The 18,127-nt window shown below is 40.8% G+C and overlaps 1 long non-coding RNA gene across 1 annotated transcript in view; it reads right to left on the bottom strand.

Moving 5' to 3' along the window:
* The window catches only part of LOC311584120, a 170,415-nt gene extending 156,512 nt beyond the window's left edge, over positions 1-13,903 (bottom strand). Inside the window, exon 1 of the long non-coding RNA XR_014774787.1 lies at positions 13,891-13,903. This is a non-coding gene — a long non-coding RNA (uncharacterized lncRNA). The remainder of the gene's footprint in view (positions 1-13,890) is intronic.
* Positions 13,904-18,127: the final 4,224 nt, after the last annotated feature.

The following is an 18,127-nucleotide window of genomic DNA, read 5'->3' as shown; positions in this document are numbered from 1 at the left end:
GAGAGACAGAGACAGAGAGACAGAGACAGAGACAGAGAGACAGAGACAGACAGAGACAGAGACAGAGACAGAGAGAGACACAGAGACAGAGACAGAGACAGAGACAGACACACACACACACACAGAGAGAGAGAGAGAGAGAGAGAGAGAGAGAGAGAGAGAGAGAGAGAGAGAGAGAGAGAAGAGAGAAACTCACACACATACACATACCCCACACACAGAACTTCAGACACAGACACGTAAATTTAAAGGCGTGAGATGATTGTGGGCAAAGAACTCCGGTAAGGCTAAATCATATAAAAAACTTCTTACCACCAGCTGAAGACTCCTGACCTTTCCACTAAGATACTCAGAAGGAAAAATAATATGTTTCTCCAGATAAATTTTTATAGTCTTAACTTACTGTTTTGCATAAAACTATCTACATCTTATTTATGTCATTTTCAAGAAGACAGACTGTCTTAGTTACTGTTACTATTTTGCCATACTCAAACACTGTGACCAAAAGCAAGTTAGGGAGGAAGGGGTTCATTTGACTTACGTATCCTCCTGGCACAGTCCACTGAAGGAAACAAAGACAGGAACTCAAACTGGACAGGGACCTGCAGGCAAGAGCTAATGCCAAGCCTGTGGGGTAGGACTGCTTAGTGGCTTGCTCCTCGTGCCTTCCCAGCCAACATTCTCGGAGAGCCCAGGAGCAACAGCTAAGGGTGGCCCCACCACAATGAACTGGGCCCTCCCCCATCAATCACTAATTAAGAAAATACCCTACAAGCTTGCCTACAGCCTGATCTTATTGAAATGTTTCCTCAGTTGCGGTTCCCTTCTCCCGCTCATGTGAAGTTGACGTAAAACTAGCCAGCGCAGAGACAAATGAAGCTCCGCTGGGGAGAGAGAGAGATAGCTTAGATGATTGAACGGGCTTTTAAAAATAGAAAATAAAAAAAAAAAAAATCAAAGCATCTCCAAAAACGCTTTGTGTCTTCCCGATAGTAGTACGGAATGAGGTTTGCTAATTAGTGGTACGAAAAGAGTCGTGATGGAGCGTCAGGCCCGGTGAGTCACCAGGGAAACACCTGCGTTAAGTAGAGTTTTGTTCAAGTAAGAAGATTTACTAGGACCATGATTGCTCTGGAATCCCATTTCTTTACCATAAATCCTGCTACAGTGAGCACATTTTAGAAATAAATACTGAGATGAGATCTGTCAATGAGGACATAAAAACAGAAGGTATGTCCTAGGATGGTACGTCCTGTTTCCTTGTCCCAGACACACTAGCCCGAGCACAGCTGGTTTTCTGCATTACATTAAGATAAACTAAAAACATAATAGCCTTCTGTTTTTCGTTAATCCTACATTCACAAGAATGTCATAATGTTTATAATTAACATAAAACCAAAGAATCAGTTCTTAAGTAGAAGGATTATTTTTGCATTTAGCTCACTTTGCATGCATGTAGAGGTGTATATAGACATGTATGTGCATACATGTCGTGAAGTGAGTGTGGAGGTCAGAGGACAATTTTCAGGATCCAGTCCTCTCCTTCCACCATATGGATTCTGGGCATCAGACTCAGAACATCAAGTTTTTTGTCAAAGCGCTTTTACCTGCTGAGCCATCTTGCCAGCCTTCAGTGTGTATTTCAGCAGATAAATACATATTTTAATTCAATCCAGGTTTTGTTTTCACTATTTATGACAGCAGTTAAGAGTAATATTTTGAATCATATTCCAAAAGCATGGATTCTGTCCCATAAGCATTTGCTGAACCAAACATGTTTTAGTGCATACTGTGTTCCTGACACCACGGTTATTAATAGCTCTGTGCATGTGACTGAGAGAGAGAAAACACTCATGACTCACTCACCCTAATATGCTCAGCAAGGAGGGCAAGCAAGCTTATCGTTTTATTTTGAATGAGCTAGATGGTTCTTAGCAAATCTCGACAATCCCAAGTCAGACATCAATGAGTGGACTATTATTTACTATTTGTATGTGGGTGCATGTGAGCACCAGTGCGTGTTCTGAGCTATGTGAAGGCCAGGAGTCAGTGTTAGGTGCTGGTCTCTATCACTCTCCACTTTATTTCTGAGACTGGGTGAACCTGGAGCTCACCACTACAGCTACACTGTCCATCCAGCAAGTTCCCAGGGTCTGCCTGTGTCTGCTCTACCAGTGTGGTAGTTATAGACACACATAACCAGGCTGGCTTCATGTGGGGGGCACGCAGGTCCTCATGCTTGGAAAACAACCCGTTCCAGAGCCCACAAAAATTAGTATCTTTAAGAAAAGCAACAACATCCTGTATGTTCAAAAAGTGCCAAGGGAAAGATCTTGTTTTGTCTCAATGTCGCAGAAACCCCATTAGTATATGTTTATAGGAGGACTCTACACTGCATGTGACAGAAACCCAACTCGCAGATTAGAACCAAGAACACAGCCAGAGCTGGGAAGCCTCTGAGCTGTGTCTGTATGCTGTGCTACCGGGATATCTCCACTCTCCCTCTATCTTGGTTCCCTCTGGTCTTGGGTCTACATGTGAAAATTAACAAAAGAACCAATAATTCTTAAGTTTACATTTTTAAGCTATCACTTAATCAAAAGTTATCCTGGCAGGGTGGCAAATCTAATATTTCTGAGAAAGGACCACACTGGACATACGACATGCAAATGTCTGGCTCCAGACCAGCACTTCAGTAGGTGGGACCTGTTATTTCAAACAAGCACATTTCTTGAAATGACAATATTTTTTTGTTTTATTTTAATTACTTATCCTCATCATCATCATTGTCATCGTCAACGGCAGCAGCAGCAGCACCAGTTGCTGCTGTTTTCAAGATAGGCTCTCACAATATATCCTGAAACTCACTCTGTAGACCAGACTAACCAGGAACTCACAGAGCTCTTCCTGTTTCTGCCTAGGTGCCGGCTTTGTTTTTTACCACAGTCAATCTCAGATTAGTTAGGGGAGTACAGAAACCACAGGACCCACATACAAGGAACATAAAACAATTACAGTTATACCCATTTGTTGTTTTGTTTGTTGATTTACTTTGGTTCCTTTAATTTCTTTTCCTTGCACTGAACCAATAAAGTATATTTATAAAATCAGATGATTCACTAACCTTACAATAAGTTTTGGTTAACTGAAAGCTAAGACAAAGTGGGCTTTTATAAATTCTACCTTCTAACTTTTAAACTGTTGAAATTAGAGTTTTAGAATAATTTTCTTCCCAGTTTCTACCCATCTTACCAGTGCTCAAATGCAAGAAAATGATATTAACGTATTCCCAGACAAGAAAAAATACTATAATCTAAATCCAAGTGATCCCATAAAAGCATTATCCATAAATGATCCTATCTCACTTGACATTTATTTGATCTTAGTCTTTCAAAGGGCATTTGTCAAGTGAAGGTATTGTCAGATATTTTTGTGCAGGAAATCATCATGTCTTGATAATGCCACCTATGATACATTTATATTTTGACAGATGACTTTTAATTTTTTAAAAATTCTCAGCATACTACATAACAAATTCATTTTGCAAATGTTATTTTAATATCATTTACAGTGAAGTCTTTGATGTCATCTACATGCAAGGAAGATAGGGAACAAATGTCAATTTGTCTTTCTCTATGTTGACTTTCCTAAGAATTGTAAGGTACTCATAAAAATCAGGTTACCTAGTAGAATACAATTTTTCCTAATATTATAAAATATCATGTCTCTTGTTTTTTATCTCCAGATAATTTCCATTTCATAGAGAGAAGTTTGTTTTTGTCAAAATTGGATGGAACTTCAGAATTATTCAACTAAAAAAATCATGGAATTGCATATATTGTTAAACCAACTAGCACTTATTGAATACTAAATTACTTCAAACTATTTAATCATTTATATTTGTTAATAATTATTTAATCCGTAAGACAGTCTGCTAAGGCAGGAATGCTTGTCACCATTTAATATTTGAAGACACTGAGACATAAAAAAGAAAAATAGGGCGAGAGAGATGGCTCAGTTGATTAATGTTTATTCCACAAGCATAAAAAAACCTGAATTCAAGCTCCAGTTTCTCTTTGTGGAAAGAAAATCTAGGCTACAGGAGAACAATAACAATTGAGCAAGCTTCAGCAGGAACAGAAGGTGTTGGATGAATAAATCAAGTAGGCACTGTACCAGCCAGCCAGGGTAAAAGGAAGAGAGCAGGCAGAATCCAGAATTATTCCGTCTTTAATCACTATGGTTAGACCAAGCTGAATTAATGGGTTGTCAGAGCCACCCTGCATGGGTTCAATTCCTAATCATCTAACACCAGGACCAGTCCGTTACTATAATGACCACATAATATGAAAACCACATGCAAAACCAATAAACGATTATTAGGATATCTATCTTGGGATGCACTGTAGGGAAAACAGGATTTAGGGAAATGGTTTGCAACATTGGGGCAATATCAGACACCAGGAAGTGAGAAAAGACAAGTGTTAGAACCTAGACTCTCTGAACTCCAGGGGAGAAAGCAGATTCAGAACCCTGCCAGTGTGTGTTGCTGCTCAAACTGACTCCCAAGGGTGCTTCTAAGAAATGAATCACGCGCATATCTTTATTGTCTTGCCACACATGCCTATCATGCTTGGAAGGAAACCACAGAAAGCAGAACTAATGGATTGAGATGAATAACTGGGAAGGCACAGCACATTCCTTAGAGTCAACATCACAGAGATGTTAGCTGGGCGTGGAGGCCCATGTCTGTAACCCCAGCATTTGGGAGGCTAAGGTAGGAGGAATGCCATCAATTCAAAGCTACTCTGAGCCAGAATGAGTTCCAGGGCAGCCAGGCTGTGTGGTGAGATTCTGTCTCACACACACACACACACACACACACACACACACACACACACACACACACACACACTCATGCACACATGCACATACACGCTCACATACACACCACCATCACCATCACCACAAATATAACAATTTTTATAATTCTAATGAAAGTGAGCATAATGTGCTCTTTTAAAGCAAATAGTGCACAAAGATCAAACAGCTTGGCTACTTTTAACCACTGTAAAAAACCTTGGTGGGACAAAGAAATAAAGAAATCTAGTGTAAAGCAGAGACAATTGGCAGTCCTTGCACAGGGTAGGAAGAAAGTCAATTGCAAGCAAATCCCTATCTCAGTCAGAACTTCAACAATTGAATGGCAGTTGGTCTTCAGTGGGTGGGGTAGGGCTCAGTTATTTTTGCAGGGATGGTGTTTGGGGAAGTAGGTGGGGGAGGGGAAGCCTTTCTCTTCCGGCAGGTTGTAATACAGAATTTCCTTTTTAATGCATAAGTTATCCTACTTCAAAGGAGGTCCTAGGCAAGGCCAGAAATGAGAGGTGTAAGTTGTGTTGTCATTCTTTTTATGGGTGACCAACTGTACCATTTGTAAAGAGTGTTACTGGAAACCAACCATGACATTTCTGCTGGAAGATGCCAACACATTGGCATCAAATGGTGCCTTGCAGAAGGCTCCTTTTCAAGTGCTCCTTTTTCCCCTTGCAAGCCCCCTCTCCCATTGCTAGTATACATGGACAGGTCATATACAGCTCTCACAGGTTTCCTGGACTTGTCACAAAATGTACATCTCCTTTCTGGCCTTGCCTAGGACCTCCTTTCAAGTAAGACATCTTATGATTAAAAAAGGATATCCCATGTTACAACCTCAAGATGATCAGCCCAAAGTGGAAACATGAAAAGAAACATAATACAAGATCTTTTTAGATGGGAAGAATAAATATCCCATAATGAGGTGCACGTCTCGGAGCAGTAGCTCCCAGAATCCCACTGCTGGCTTTTTGACTTCTAACTCACTCAGTGTAACTTTCTTTTCTTTCCATCTTTGTTTTCTCACCAACTGCCAAAATCCTAAACTTGCCTGTCCTGTTATTCTGTGTGCCTTCTCTCTACCCGAGAAAAAGGCTAAGATAAAGAAAGGTCTATGACTGAGAAGCAGATAAAGAGTCCATTAGCCATTGTGTGGCCAGGTCCATGAAACTCCACTAGACTAGGAGTTGGTCACTGATGAGGACATATCCTAATATAGCAAGTCCTTGCAAATACTGGACTTCTCTTAGCCACATCTTAGCCATAGAAATAAAGAGAAGTAAGACACTGGCACATGCCTTAGGGTTTAAGATGCTACCTAATCGCAGGCACATCCTCATTCTGTAATAGGATCAGGTGCTCAACGACTGCAGACACCTGCTTTTCTCCTTTCAGAAGTTTGCCTAATGCCTGGACATGCATGTGTATACACACACACACATCACAGTCACACACACACACACACACACACACACACACACACACACACACTCCTTTCAAAATAACATAGTTTTCAGAGTCAGAAGGAAAGAAACCATTAGACATCTACATTATTAACAATTCCATCTAATGAAATTAATGGATTTTGGATATTTTGGGCAGCCTATAGTTTTTTTTCATTTCTTTTTATTTTTTTTAATTTATTTTTTTCCATTTTTTAAATTAGTTTATTCTTGTTACATCTCAATGGTTATCCCATCCCTTGTATCCTCCCATTCTTCCCTCTCTCCCATTTTTCCATTATTCCCCTCCCCTATGACTGTTCCTGAGGGGGGATTTCCTCCCCCTGTATATGCTCATAGAGTATCAAGTCTCTTCTTGATAACCTGCTGTCCTTCCTCTGAGTGCCACCAGGTCTCCCCCTCCAGGGGACATGGTCAAATGTGAGGCACCAGAGTGAGAAAGTCATATCCCACTTTCCATTCAATGTGGAGAATGTGCTGACCATTGGCTAGATGTGGGTAGGGGTTTAAAATTTACGGCCTGTATTGTCCTTAGTTTGAGCGGGACCCCTGGGCCCAAATCTGCCTATGATAATGTTCTACTTGTATGTTTCTAGGATCCTCTGGATCCTTCTACTTTGCTATTCTCCCATGCTTCTCTCATCTAGAGTCCCAATAGGATGTCCTCCCCTCTGTCCCAGTTTCCTGGTAAGTGAAGGCTTTCGTGGGACATGCCCCTTGGGCTAATAGGCAGATATAAGTGAGTATATACCATTTGAGTCTTTCTGCTTCTGGGTTAACTCACTCATTATGATCATTTCTAGCTTAATCCATTTATCCACAAATTTCGGGAATTCCTTGTTCTTAATAGCTGAGTAGTTTTATTATAATAGTTGTAGATATGTAAGAGACATTCTGCCACTTCTGGCTTCCATGATCTTTTATCCACTCATCCTTTTATTCCCCTTCTCTTCTCACTGTGTATGAACTGACTCACAGAAAAGCAGTGTTTTCCTGAGGAAGGGGGGATGCAGATGGTCAAAAATATTTAGGTCCAGACACATTTTCAAAGAGAAGAAAGATGCATTGTGTAAAGGCCTTACCCAACATCGAAATGCCTATCTGTTGCCTCAGCACAATGCATGATGCCTCCATGTACCTGGTAAAAAGCTATTTTTTGCCCCTGATGGCCCCAGAAAGAGAGAAAGGCCTCCTGTTTTCCTCAGTGCTGAAAAGTCTGCTTCCTTACATTGATTTCTGACCTCCAGGCTTATGGACAGTTGGCTAGAAACATGAACTGTACAAGCAATAGACTGCAACCTTAGATCCTATAGTAGACATACATTATAAAGATGGACCAAAATGTAGTCTACTGGGGAGCCACCACGGAGCAGGGAGATAAGCAGGACTCTGCTCTGCTGAAGCTATGACAGTGTGTGTCTGTATTGGCTGTGGATCTGAAAAGATGCATGCACACCATCAACATGGACAGGGAATTTTCTCTCACTATAGATAATCTGTTCTTGAACCCAGTCTTTGCAGAGCAGTGTGCTTTGTGATAATTTCTTAGACAATGCTGCTGTAAAATCTACTGACGTAACTAGTGGTTAATGTGCCATGTCATTTTCAGTGAACGCACGAGCATTATAAAAACCTATAACAAAAAGCTAAGAGCTTATTCCTAAGTTACTAAAAGAAATGCATCCTAAGGCAATTTCTATTAGAAATAATGGGCACCGTATAATGTTGTATCATAGAGAAACTAAATTTTACTCCAGACTAAAACATATAAGTACAATCTAAGACCACATTTCTCTTAGTCTCAAAATAATGATGGAGCAAACACATGTGGACAGGCATATTATAGGGCTAGACGTAGGAACTTGAACCTCCCCAGAGAGGCCCAGACTGAGGAAAGAAAACTCACTGATCATTACACGTCCAGGTAACAGGTGTGTGACCGTCAACCATGCTACAGAAAGTCCTTCAACTGGTGACTAGATAATAAAAATGCGCATATGCCCAGTGGACTTTTAGTTAGCTGTAAAGAAAAATGAAGTCGTGAAATTTGTAGGTGAACGGATTGAACTGGAAAATATTATATTGAGTGAGTTAACTCAGACCCAGATAGACAGATGCCACATCGATCTCTCACTCCGGGAACCTAGCTCTGAATACTTGGCTGTGAGCATAGGATCTGGAGTAAGTGCAGAAGGCAGGAAAGCAAAAAGGGCAACAGGGATGGAGGGGGGAAAGAGCTGTAGAGAGGGGGAAGGATAGGACATGGGGGTTGTCGCTAGAAAGCTGTGAAAAACGGGGGGGGGGGGAGGAGACCTTAAGTAGGGAGGAGGTAGAGATTAATGCAGGGGGGAAAAGACAGAAGGGATTAACAATACTAAGAATGCTTAAAAAGGCTGAAGGGAAACATTATTGTATGTTTATTTAAAGTGTGTGTGTGTGTGTGTGTGTGTGTGTGTGTGTGTGTGTGTGTCTAAGTCAAATTATGCCACGTGGAGTGACAGTGATCCTTCCCCTAAGTGGCAAAGACCATCTAACAAAAACCTAATCCTAGCTAGAGGGTGTCAAAACATGACTGAAAATAATTTCACAGTTTACAGCACACCACCTTGATCGGTTCCCACCACGGCCACCTCCCTGACATCAGTTCATCCTTGCCCTGTGTTGAAAGGTGGGCCTCTAGCTGAAGCAGAAAAGTGCTGTCAAATAAAAGCTGAGTCCAGAAACAAAAGCAGCTGCAAATGCACCATGGGCATCTTTTGCCATTTGTCTCTCTTGAGGCTGAAGTTTCTCAGAACTTCAAAGGCAGGAGCAGCACCTTTGTTTCTACCTTGTGCTAAGAACATAGCACAGTGCTTGTAAACGTTCAGTAGATAAACACGGCATACACATATTTATTTGTGTGTGCACATGCATGTACGGGGAAGCAGCTGTCTCTCCTTCTACCACATGGGTCTTGTGGGTTGAACTCAGGTCATTAGCTTTGCAGCAAATGTCCTTACATCTTGAGTTATTTTGCTGCCTCTCTGAACAATATTTTTTTGTCTTTTATGAAATCAAGAATTATCTTTTTTCCCTTTCCATTTCCTCCTCTTTCTTGTGTTCTTTTTTTTAAATCTTTTTTTCTCTTTTTTCCTTTTAAAAAAATTTATTTAATCACTTTACAGATGGATCCCTCTCTTTCCTCTCATCCCAGTTCCACCCTCATGACCCTTTCCTCTAGCCCCTCTCCTCAGAAAATAGGGAGGCCCCAAGGGGTACCAACCTACCCTGACATCTCAAGTCCCATTGAGGCCTAACAAGGCTGCCCAGCTAGGGGAAAGGGATCCAAAGGCAGGCAACAGAGTCAGAGACAGCCCCTACTCTCATTATTAGGGGACCAACATGTTGATCAGGTTTCATATCTGCTACGTATTGGCATAAAAACAGACAAGTTGATCAATGGAATCAAATCTAAGACCCAGAAATAAATTCACACACCTACAGACATCTGATTTTTGACAAGGAAGCCAAAATCATAAAACGTAAAAAAAAAAAAAAAAAGGGAAAGCATATTCAACAAATGGTCTCAACTAACTGGATATCTACATTTAGAAGAATGCAAATAGATTTGTACTTATCATCCTGCACAAAACTCAAGCCCAAGTGGATCAAAGATCTTGACATAAAACCTGACACACTAAATCTGTTAGAAGAGAAAATCAGGAAGAGCCTAAAACCCATTTGCACAGGAGGCAACTTTGTGAACAGAACGCCAACATAATAGGCACTAACATCTACAATTAATAAATAGGACATCATGAAACTAAAGAAGTTTCTGTAAAGCAAAGACACTGTCAATAGGACAAAAGGCAATCTACAGAATGGGGAAAAAATTCTTCACCAACCCTACATCTGACAGCTAATGTCTAGCATATATAAACAACTAAAAAAATTATATATCAACAAACCAAGTAGTCCAATCAAAAAATGAGGAACAGAATCAGGGGAGATCCAAGATGGCAGCTCCAATCACACACTGTGTCTGATCAGTAGAACTGAGCTGAGGGACTGGGTTGGGAGCTACATGGCACCAGAGCTGGAGCACAGGTGGATCTGACCTTAGGTCACCAGGCCAATCCACAGAGTTCTTGGGACCAAGTAGGTGCAGGCGCAGTGTCCAAAGCCTAGCTAGCCACATGCTCTCTGGTGAGCAGCACCCATGCCCTGTGTTTCAGACGGAACTACAGGCCACAAAGTGACATTGTCTGGATCTTAGAGCCCAGAGGAGACCCCATGGTGTAGAGCACAAGTGAATCTGACCTCAGGCCACCTGGCCAATCCACAGAAAGTTCCTCGATCTGAACCCAGGTCATCTGCCTGATCCATGGAAGAGTTCCCTTACCCCCAGAGGTGAGGGATTTTAACCTATAGCCACTCACTTACGAGCTGATCACAATGGCCAGAGAAGGACATTAGAAACTCTCACTCAATGCCAGAAACATCAAGATGACTAAAGGTTAGAAATAAAAAGGGAGATATAACAACAGACATTGAAGAAATCCAAAGAATCATTGGGTCTTACTTCAAAAACCTATATGCCACAAAGTTTGAACATCTAAATGAAAAGGATGGTTTTCTTGATAAATTCCACTTGGCCAAAGTTGAATTAAGATCAGGTAAACAAATTAAATAGTCATATTTCTCCTGAGGAAATAGAAGCAGTCATCAAAAGTCTCCCAACAACAACAACAAGCCCAGGGCCACATGGTTTCAGTGCAGAATTCTACCCAGACCTTCAAAGAAGAGCTAATAATGATATTCTTCAAACTACTACACAAAATAGAAATTGGGGAAGCTATACCCTTCACAATAGCCACAAATAATATAAAGTATCTTATTGTAACTCTAAGCAAGCAAGTGAAAAACTTGTATGAAAAAAATTTCAAGTCTCTAAAGAAAAAAATTGAAGATATCAGAAGATGGAAATATCTCTCATCCTCATGGATTGGGAGGATCAACATAGTAAAAATGTCCATATTACCAAAAGCAATCTATAGATTCAATAGCCACAGAATTCTTTACAGACCTAGAAAGATCAATTCTCAACTCCATATGGGAAAAAAAAAACTGGAGTAGCTAAAACTAGCATGTATAATAAAAGATCTTCCAGAGGAATCTCCATCCCTGATCTCAAGTTGTACTATAGAGCAACAGTAATAAAAACAGCATGGTACTTATACATAGAAATAGGCTGGTTGATCAATGGAATAGAATTGAAGACTCAGAAATAAACACAAACACCTATGGATACTTGATTTTTTGACAAAGAAGCCAAAATCATACAATGGGAGAAAGACAGTATCTTCAACAAATGGTGCTAGTCTAACTGTATGTCTTCATGTAGAAAATGTAAATAGATCCATATTTACCACCTTGCACAAAACTCAAGTCCAAGTGGATTAAAGACCTCAACATAAAGCCAGACACAGTAAATGTATTTTAGAAGAGAAAGTGAGGAAGAGCCTAGAACTCATTGGCACAGAAGACAACTTCCTGAACAGAGAATACCAAGAGTTCAGGTTCTAAGACCAACAATTAATAAATGGGACTTCATGAAACTTAAAAAGTTTCTATAAGTGAAATGACACTGTCAACAGAACAAAACAACAGCTTGCAGGCTGGAAAAAGGTTTTCACCAACCCTATATCCAACAAAGGGCTAATATCCAAAATATATAAAGAACTCAAGAAATTAAACACCACCAAACCAAATAAACAAATTTAAAAATGGGGTACAGAGGTAAACAGAATTCTCAACAGAAGACTATCAAATGGCTGAGAAACACTTAAAGAAATGCTTAACATCCTTAGTCATCAGGAAAACGTAAATCAAAACAACTCTGAGATTCCATCTTACACCTATCAGAATGACTAAGCTAAACATCTCAAGTGACAGCACATGCTGGTGAGGATGTGTGTGGGGGTGGAACACTCCTCCATCGCTGGTGGGACTGTAAGCTTGTAGAACCACTTTGGAAATCAATCTGGCTCTTTTTCAAAATATTGGGAATAGCGCTACCTCAAGACCCAGCTATAGCACTCCTGAGCATATAACTGAAAGATGCTCCACCATACAACAAGGACACTTGCTCAACCGTGTTCACAGCCACTTTATTTGTAGTAGCAAGAAACTAGAAACAATCCAGATGTCCCTCAACTGAAGAATGGATTTTGAAACTGTGGTACATTTACACAATGGAATACTACTCCGCTATTAAAAACAAGGAAATAATGCAATTTTCAGCCAAATGGATGGAACTAGAAAAGATTATCCTGAGTAAGGTAACCCAGACCCAGAAAAACACATATGGTATGTACTCACTTATAAGTGGATATTAGCCATAAAGCACAGGATAACAATTCTATAATCCACAGAACCAAAGGATCCAAAATGGGCCCAAAGAGGATGCTTGAATCTTACTAAGAGAGGAAATAAAATAGACATCTGAAGTAGAAGGGAGGGAATTGGTGGGAGAGGGCGGGGGGAGAGGGTGGGGCATCAGGTGCGGGGATAGCAGGGTTAGCTGGTGGGAGGGAGGACTGGGAGAGTGAATGGAAATTGGGGGGAAGGCATCTCTGGAACAAGGGAGGCTCATAGGAGTCTATGGGGTTGACCCTAGCTGAGACTCCTAGAACTGGCATTAAGGAGCCTAAAGTCACCACCACCTCCTATGGACAGGTGGGACTTCCAGTGGAAGGATTGGGATACCAACCTACTCATAAAACCTTCCATGCAAAAATTGTCTTGTCTACAAAAAGTATAGGGATAAAGATGGAGCAGAGGTTGAGAGCATGGCAAACCAATGACTAGGCCAACTTGGGTTCCACCCCATGGGACAGAGCTAACCCCTGTCACTATTAATGATATGTCTTTATGCTGGAAGACAGGATCCTAGCGTAACTGTCTTCTGTGAGGCTTTGTCCAGCAGCTGATGGAAACAGATGCAGAGACCCACCGCCATATGATAAGCCGAGCTCAGGGAGTCTTGTGAAAGAGTAGGAGGAAGGATATAGGGAGATGGAGGAGCCAAAGAGTAAACTAATCATGGCCCATGGGGGCTCACAGACATTGATCCAACAGCCAAAGAGCATGCATGGACTGGATCTAGACCCCGCCCCTACACATACATAGCAGATGGATAAATTTTTAATAAAACTCATGTATATGGCTCCTTTAGACTTACAGCTCATATTTTTTTTTTTTTTGCCTTTTGCCACCTTTTCCTATGATACATTAAGTTGTAAACTAATTGGAAAGATTTTTACCAGTCCATTGAAACATCACAATAAATTCTTGCCATTTACTGAAATTACAGTAGCCCAGAATTACCATGCCAGGACTGAGCAATCACAGCTCCACGTAGTCATGCCAGTGAGCTTTAAAGACTTCTTGAAGCACAGCTTTTAACCTTCAAAATGAAGATTTCTCTTAGCTTGCAAAAGTGAGGCAGTGAACAGATGTGCTCTGGGAAAACAAAACCTAATCAATATTGGTTAGAGAACAAAGGGATTCAGACCTGAGTGATTTCCACATTTGGCTGCTGCATATCAATCACTGGTGACAGCAGTGACGGCGACTTTGCCATGGCCGAGAAGAGCTGTACTGATTTCCGTTAGGCATGCTTCCATGAAAATAGATTAATTCTTAGTCATCAGAATCTGATTTGGGCCCCAGCTTAGCAGGCTAATTTTCAGCCTATGGGAATAAAGTCATGGTAGTTTTCCAATCATTTAATGGAAAAAGAAACCAGCAAAGATACAAGCAAAACATACCATCAAAAGGCTACCAAGGTCAAATGTCCCCAGACTTCTCTGGCCCAGACACCATCACCTGAGTACCAGCTACTTTCATTAGGTAAAAATTCCCTTTTGGTTATGAGAGGATGTTTTCAAAGACCATAGATTACTATTGAGAAAAATGTCACCAGGGCAAGGCTAATGAAACCTTTGCTTTCACTGCACTCTAGCTGTTGCGGTGGCTGTAGTTCCCTGTCACAGGAAGCAACGATGCAGCCTCTGTTTACTACCCAAAACAGAAAGGATACTCCACAGATGTTCTCATGAATGAGCCACTGCCGTGGCTGAGCTGTGGTCATAAGTAAAACAGCTCAACCGCATGTGCTCACTGAGTGCACAGAAGCCTTTAGGAGGCATCTTTGCTAGATACTGAACACAAAATAAGGACTCGACCTTGGCTTTGCCCCAGAGATTGGCCACTCCACTGGGGAGGCACTGTGAGAAATGCTGTAATATCAAAAGAAAGTCAAGGCACAATGGAAATCCTGTGCCTAAGGGAGTCGGGAAATTTACAGAGTCAGTCTCATGCACGTCAGTCTTAGAAGAAGCATGCACGACTATGAACTTGCTCCCAAGCCTAGAAAAATATAGTTGCCACTTGGAGCTTTGCCATAGAGGTTTTTCCCAATAATTGTTAAAGTTTTAAATTTATAAGAGAGACTACAAAGGTAAAAATGAGAGTCCCTGCTTCCCCTTACACGGCATGGCATAGTTGTCAAAACTAGGAAATTATCATGTAAGGTTAAACAACCAAAATTATCTGCATCTTACCACATCTTACACTAGAGCAGCGGTTCTCAGACTGTGGGTTTTGGCCCCTTTGGGGTTCAAGCAACCCATTCACAGGGGTTGCCTAAAATTGTGAAAAGGCACAGATATTTATGTTATGATTCATAACAGTAGCAAAAGTATTGGTCTGGAGTAGCAGCAAAAATAAATTTATGGCTGGGGGGGAGGGGTGACCACAACGTGAGAAACTGTATTGAAGGGCTGCAGCATTCAGTAGGTTGGGAACCACTGCATTAGTGCCTTTACATTCCTGAGTCAGGATCTCACACATTAAGCAGTTATCTGTCCTTGGCATCCTTCAGTTTATGGTGGTTTGTTGGTGTCCTCACAGTTGTGAAAATCATACTTAAATTCTACTCACAGGATATTTTGTAGTCCATTCGAATTATGGACTTATCTTATAGTCATAAGGAAGTTCAAGCATAAGACACCAGTAGGATGGGCACTATTTAGAGCCTGCCCTCTGTGTTACAGGTGGCGTTTTCTTGTGCATCCTCATGTGGTACAAAGAAGCCAGCAGGCACTGTCGGTCCTCCCAAATACTGTACCCAAGGATGTGCATGCAGAGATAGATTCCACTAGTGTACACTGTGCAGGAACACACACAATAAGACCAAAACAGGCTGGGATGACAGCTCAGTGATAGGCCACTTGTTTGGCATGCCTGAGAACCGTGGTTCAATCTCTAGGACTATACAAATACACATAACAGGTTGCTTGTAGAAACATATTGGTTTGGTTTAGATTTTTTTGTGAGTTGTGGAGTTAGGAGGAAACATCCTAGCTGCTTGCTGTTCAGTGCATGAAATCAGGGGCACTCCACTGATAGTCACATCAATAACTGGTTGCTTGATAGATATAAAAAGGTTATTAATTCTACACTTCCATGCACTTTATTTTTTTAGAATCGAGTGGATATATTCAGGATACACACAGTGAGGGAGGTTACAGCTTTGCCTCCCAGGTGAAGAAATAGCTACTTATATTATTTAGATTTTTTTTACAAAGGTTTATTGTTTTTCTACTCAATCACTCATTAATCACTCGGCGAAGGACACCAAGTCCACAATAACTTGGACTCATGTGTTCTTATTTAACCCTAGACTATTATTCATTACTTTTTATCTGGCTATTCACATTCTCCCAGCTTCATCCAATGGGAACTCTTTTAGGTTCATACTTGTGCCCCATGTTTCCTTCATTTTGCTAATGTCATTTGGGCATGATGATTTAGGATCATCTTGTGTCATTCAAAAACCAGCCCTAGCTTCAGACTATTTTCTTAGAGAGCCCCCACCTCACCTTTTTGAAGAGTGTTTCCAAACTGAGGTGTGGGTATTGGGTGGTTTTTTTTTTTTTAAGCAAGAAAGCAGCTGCCCAACTGGAAAGTGAATCAACAGACTGAGAAAAGAAAAGAAAAAGCAGTAATTGTGGAAATAGAGAAGCACACCAACTTGTGCCCACAGAGCCTCAGACAGGCTTAGATGGTGGGACAAAGTAGCGCTCAAAGTAGGCGTGCAAGTAGATTGAAGAGGCAAAAATGGAGAAAAGTCTCCGTAATGGGAAGTCTAGTTCCCTTCCCACACTTTGTACACCCAGGAAATTAGTCCTCCTCCCCCACAATTCTTAGCAGGTTTATGCTCCAAAGAAGTTCAGCCAGAAAGCTTGGGAGGTGCCATCTCAGCTAACAATTGTGATCTTCCTGAAAATAAAATGAAACAGTGGAAGCCATCAGCTCACGTTCCTTTGTGCCAGGAAGGGCTGTCAACTAATATGAGCAATCCTCCATGGGTACATTGGCCGCATAAAGACAAAGGTACCATTGAGCTGATGTCCCAACTCAGTTGGTCAAGTCTGCCTTGCAGGGAAGCCCCAGGTCAGCAACACCAGCACATATCTATAAACCTGCAGTAACAACTTCCTCCCACGTTTTCCTTGAGTAGTATAGCAAACACAAAGAATATGCTTTATTCTTGAGAAAACTGTTCTGTATCTTCCACTGAGGTTAAGAAACAAAAATGGCCAGTACCATAGGACAAAGCCACTGATTTATAGTCCTTTCCCCTTCTTTTAGGGACAAATACAATCCTATTTTTAACACCCCTTTTACCATGATACACACTGCATATTAATTCCCGAAAATTATAGTTTATTTTTCCTGCTTTAAAATGTATGTAAACTTGTGTGCTGAATCTATTATTATTTGGCTAGATGCCTTCGGTATGTTTTTGAGAGCTTCATTCATGCTGACACATGTCCTTGCCCCCTCATTTCCATTTCTGTATACATTTCTCTATGTTTATGTGCTTAGGCATTTATTTTCCTTCCAGTCGGGGATTACTACAAACAATACTTAGATGAATAGTCTAGTGCGTGTGCCCTGGTATACGGGAGCATAGACTTGCCCTGTACATGCAACTAGATATATAATTACCATCTGGTCTGTAGATTTTATATGGTTGTAATTTTAAAATCTCAGCAATTTCTTTTGGAAATTGAGATGTTCACTCCAAAACGCATGTTAAAATTCAGAGTACTAAGACAATTTGAGAAAAGAATAGAGTTTAAGGACTTACACTACCTGATCTTTTTTTTTAATTTTTTTATTAATTTATTCTTGTTACATCTCAATGGTTATCCCATCCCTTGTATCCTCCCATTCTTCCCTCTCTCCCATTTTCTTCTTACTCCCCTCCCTTATGACTGTTCCTGAGGGGGACTTCCTCCCCCTGTATATGATCATAGGGTATCAAGTCTCTTAAGACTTAACTCTAAAGCTATGGAAAGCAAAATAGTATGAATTTGGGGTCAGGATAGGCAAATAGATCAGTTGAACTGAATATAGTCCCAACACACACACACACACACACACACACACACACACACACACACACACGTTGTCAGTTTCTAGCAGCTGTGCAAGGCATGTCCACGAAGAGAAGATAGTCTTTCTTTTCCTGTCTGCTGTTGTTGGAACCATTGTTGGTCAATATGAGACTAATGTGCCTCACGTGTTTCTCATGCTATGGGCATAGTTTAACATAAAATGGGAAATAGAACTAAAGATGTAGAATTATAAAGTTTCTGAAACTCTCAGTGTCTGAATTTAAAATAGGTTTGTGGGTTTTGCTCTCACTTTTTAAAACTCAATTTAATCATCCATGTATA

The sequence above is a fragment of the Acomys minous genome, assembly GCF_964271855.1.
Source record: "Acomys minous genome assembly, chromosome: 15".
Classification (NCBI taxonomy): domain Eukaryota; kingdom Metazoa; phylum Chordata; class Mammalia; order Rodentia; family Muridae; genus Acomys; species Acomys minous.
This window is presented reverse-complemented; position numbering and strand designations above follow the sequence as displayed.